General features: G+C 42.3%; 1 long non-coding RNA gene across 1 annotated transcript; it reads left to right on the forward strand.

Annotated features, from left to right (window-relative positions):
* The first annotated feature begins 864 nt into the window (after positions 1–864).
* LOC123123234 (uncharacterized) lies at positions 865–3,881 on the forward strand. The gene is made up of 4 exons (XR_006460566.1): positions 865–989; positions 1,901–2,661; positions 2,781–3,235; positions 3,391–3,881. It is a non-coding gene; the product is annotated as an uncharacterized lncRNA (long non-coding RNA).
* Positions 3,882–4,868: the final 987 nt, after the last annotated feature.

The following is a 4,868-nucleotide window of genomic DNA, read 5'->3' on the forward strand; positions in this document are numbered from 1 at the left end:
CCCGACATGTGGTAGAGTTCAACCATGGGAATGTGGAACTACGACAAGGGTGACCACCTATCAAGGTGTAGGCTCGGCTGCATGTGTTCAGGCAACAACAACTTGTCATCGACTAACCAAACCTGATTCTCATGTATACTATTAGCGGCAAAAGCGGGGAAAGCTCCGGACTAGGCATCAACGATGAAGATTGTATCACCACTGAAGCCATTGACCTGCACCCACCAGTCATCCGCCGTTGCACACGCTGGTGTGTGGCGTGAGGACTGGACCTCCAACATGAGGGTTTTGTAGTTGAGGTATGAAAATCATCACCATTATTGATTTTTAGTCATCGGCGAACACTAAACCCGCCATTAGAAGGAGGTGGTTAAGCGCATGTCAATGGGGTCATGAATGGAAATATTCTGCGTACAAGTCAATTACACTCGCTGACTGACAGGTTTTCAACTCAAATGTATGTAGGGTGTTGCGCGGTTGGAAAACGAGATGAGAAATCAGAAATGTAACCCGCTCGAAGATCAGAACGAGGCACAGTGAGCCATACAACTACCCAGGTATGAACTTGAGGATAGTAAGAGAAATGTAACCTCCTCGATTTCTTTGTTTTCTGAGACTTGAAAGGATGTGAAATAGCTATCTCGCATCTAAGTCCATAGCCATTGGATCTTGTGCTATCTTTAAGATTCGCGCGAGTTGTTTTTCTGTTCTGGTCGTTCGTTTTCGCTCGCGTCGCCGCTCGTTCATCTGTGTGCGCGGCCCATTGGGTTGTGTTGTTTTGCCTGTTTGCGGGCCGCGTTGCTTGTTGGGCTGGCGGGCTGTTTGTCTCAGCTGTGTCTTTGGGCTGGCGTTCATTTCCCCCCACGTTATCTCATTCTCTCCGGCATTGACTTCGGCCGTTTCCCATTCCTCTTCTGCCGTTCCCCATTTCTCTCCGACAGTTGGTGCTCGAGGCGCAGGCGATCTCTGGAGAGGGAGACGCATCGTTAGTGAGTTGCCTGCTCTTCTTTCCTTGTCCTCTGTTTCTTTGATAGTGTCCATGCTGTTTTTTTTGTTTCTTTGCTCACTGATTTGGCAGCATACATCTAGGGTTTGCTCCTCAATGTCCCCAAATGTGGGTAGGGTTCGTTTGCACGGTCCATCTTCTTTTGTTTCTTGTTTGTTTGTCCATCGATCTAGGGTTCTTTTGTCCCCTCCAATCTCCTGAAATGTGGGTTAGGGTTCATCAGATCTTTGAAACTATCTAGAGTGGGTTGGGGGGTTCGTTCATCAGAATATATCTAGAGGTGGGGAGGGGGGTGATTCGAAATGGGTTCCTGTGGTTAGGGCCTGGGTTATACATTTTTTTGTAGTTTTTAGGTGATTTTTAGTGTTACATGGTTATTTGTGCAGAGAATATTGAACTATAGACAGTTTTTTATCTTCCGGTATAGTCATCATTCTGTACAAAGTTGATTTCTCATGTTAAATTTTGTTGTACAGTAGTGATATGTTTCATTAGGTTTGCTCCTCTGTCCAGTGATTTGTATTACTTAAAGTTGATGCTTGATGCTTTTGCACAGCGCATCATATATAGTTTCGACAGTTTGATGAGCATGTCGTCCTCTTTTTCGACAGTTCCATTTTTTTACATTGCCATGTGGTGTGTAGTTTTTGTTTACTGGGTCTGATTTTATATGCTCTGCTAAATTCAGAGTATATACATATTCAGAATTATGAATGTTCAGAAAGATTCACTGTTGTGATTCAGATTTTATACGTTCATATCAGTTTTAGTATGTATGTTTTGTCAGAGCTAGTTTCGATTTATATTAGTCAAGATTTTCATTTGTTTCTTTCTTTTTTTCAGTATAATATACCATTTTTCGTTTTCGTGACTTCTGTTTGTTTTTCATGTCAGGTGGCGGCGATTGTCTGGGAGCGAGCAGGGGAGGGGAGGAGAGGAGCATTCAAGTATGTGGTCGTTTTTCCCCTGGTTTATGTGTATAGGTTAAAGTAGTGTGCACCAGCGGTATTTAAATTAGTGTGTTAGTCACTGAATGGTTCTATGAGTAAGCAAATTTATTCTACTTTGTCATGTTTTTGAGGGAGAGATATATGATCCATCCCTGTTTTTTTTAATGTTGGGGTTGATGCTATGTACATATATGTACCCATTTGTTTTGTTTGAATCATGCCTGCATTAATACTGAAGAAGTTTTTTCAGCAGACAATAACTGAATTATCAGTAGTGTCAAATCACTCAAGCAGTAACTGAAATTAACTGGGTTTTTGTGTACAATCTATGCAAATGGAGTCATTATTTTAATGTTACCAAATGGCATGAAACTTGCTGTTACATATTTCAGAGTACTCATCTCTGCAGGTGTTGTGTTTTTTCTGTAGCTTGCTTGCCGGAATATGCTTATCATTGTTTGATGAAACTACTTTTTGCTCTGACGACATATCCCCCTGATGTTTTTGTCTTTTTGTTGTGCTGCTTCAGTTTGCTTACTCCGAAAACATATCCGTCTGATGATTCTCCTGCTTTGTGCCAGCTTGTGTTCCTTTTTTATTTATTTGATGTGTAGGATGGTGTGCACAATCTGCCATTCGCATTGTGAGAGTGACAATGAGCAGACTTTTCGCATTGTCATCCGTGATGACTACGAAGCTTTAGCGGTATTCTCTTTTTCTTTTCTTTTCTCAATTTGATTTTTTTGTGCCTTATTTTTTAGTAACATGAAAAGGATTTTTTATTTTCTTGATACAGTTTTCATTTTTTGTTTATTCGTGAACAGAACATCCCATGCACTGAAAGGAATATGTTTAACCAGATGTCTGGGTTGAACTATAAGGCGGACGACCGTAGGTATGTTTTTGATGTGTACAGGGGACACGAAGCCACACTGATTGGAGGTGATGATTGGACCAAGTTCAAGCGCGACTTCGACGTGGGGCAGGGCAATGTAGTTGTTTTTGACATGACTGGTGAACAGCAAAGGTATATGTGGCTGGAGTTGAGGCTGAAGAAGAGGGAGGAGCTGCTGAAGAAGTTGTTACAGTTGATGAAGAGGAAGAGGTTGTCAATGATGATCACGGGCTTGAAGATGCACTAGCATTTGTGAACACCAGGAGTTTTGTCTTTGAGGATGGCGAATTCGCAATGATGGAGCTCATTCTCACTATCCAACATTTATACATTGGCCCACCCTTTGTGCATCGTCCGACCACGAACATTGCAGGCAAGCTGATGGTATATCTCTTTTCATTCTTTTTATATACTGACTTTTTTTTTGTTTATATGCCTTTTGTTTTTGCAATTTTAACTTATTCTTTTGTTTATATATTCCTTTTTCTAACATTTCCCCTCCCCTTTTTCCTTTGTTTTTTTATGTGGACATCACTTAGAAAATCCCCAAGAAGCTAGCTCAACCACTGAACTTGGACACAAAAGGTGTTCTTGGCCTTTGCATGGGTGTGGGAGATGTTATGCAGGTTGCGTACCACACGGACCGTGACGGACGCATCGTTTTCAACCAAGTCTGGGGTGTTTTTGTAGCCCAGAACCACCTCTAGGTGAATGATGCTGTTGTGTTCAACTTCAGGGAGATCAATGAAGAACATATCAGCCTAGTATGCGTCGTCAACGCTTTGAGGCCCGCAGAAGCATAAGGATGGGGGCTGATGGAGATTTTTGTGCCAGCATATTTTATTTTATTACCTCATGTTCAGAACCTTTTTAATGGTGTGGCAGAAGCAAATGTTTAGCGGTGCTACCGACAATGTGCTATCATTTTTTTTACTTTTGTTGTTTATGAGGTGGTTATTAGAGATGAATTGTCAAGTTCCTATGTTGTCCCACCATGACCTGGGAATCAAATGCAGGACTTTTGAACTTATTTCCTAATGTTTTCCGTATAAGCGCTTTTTTTTGTAGGTGGGGAAGAGCTTGATTTTGATTGATTAGTTGTTAATTATTTTTGCCTGTACATAGCATGAAAACTTTTTTTGCTGAAATCAGTTGATTAAGTGTTGGTTCTTGACCTGTAGTGAGATTTTTCCAGCTTTAGCTGTACTTAGTATCCTCCTAATAATGAGGCAGGTTTTAGCTTATGTACTTCAATGATACATCACATTCTAACCTAGTGGTTATCCTTTTTTTATCAAGTAAACAGTGTATTTTTTGTTAGCACTTCTGAAGACTATCATGTATTTTTTGGCCTTGAACAGAGTATAGACTATAGAAGCCTGAGCAAAGATACTGACTCAGCTACAGTTTTGATAAAAATATATTCTCACAGACCTGTTACTTTTCTGTCCACACACACGGCCAATTCTTTTTGCTTCCCCCTTTTTGCAGTAGTTTGCAAGATGAATGATGTGTCTACATCGGGGCGGGGGGGGGGGGGGGGGGGGGGGGGAGTTTTGGCAAATGCAACCGGGGCGTCGGGGGGAGGGCTATCGGCGCTAATGAAATAGGTTCCATTTTTTTTCCGTTAGTGGTCTTTGTTGTAGTTTTTGCAATCGGCCCAGTTCCAAGTCCATCCACCGACTCTCAACTTGAGGTTTTGTATTCACACCCAGTTGCAAGTCCACTGTCGACTCGCTACTTAAGAGTTTTTGTAATTCACCCCAGTTGCAACTCGAGCATCGACTCGCAATCCCCATAGTTGCAACTCCACCATCGACTTGCAATTGGGGTGTGCCTGCGTGCTACTTGCAACTCGACCATTTGACTTGCAACTCCAACATCGACCTTGGACTCGCAACAGTAGGGCCCGCACGACACTTGCAAATCGACCATCGACTCGCAACTCGGGGGGGGGGGGGGGGGTTTACTTGATGCCACATGCAACTCGACCATGGACTCGCAACTGGTTTTTTTG

The sequence above is a fragment of the Triticum aestivum genome, chromosome 5D (genome assembly GCF_018294505.1).
Source record: "Triticum aestivum cultivar Chinese Spring chromosome 5D, IWGSC CS RefSeq v2.1, whole genome shotgun sequence".
NCBI classification, from domain to species: domain Eukaryota; kingdom Viridiplantae; phylum Streptophyta; class Magnoliopsida; order Poales; family Poaceae; genus Triticum; species Triticum aestivum.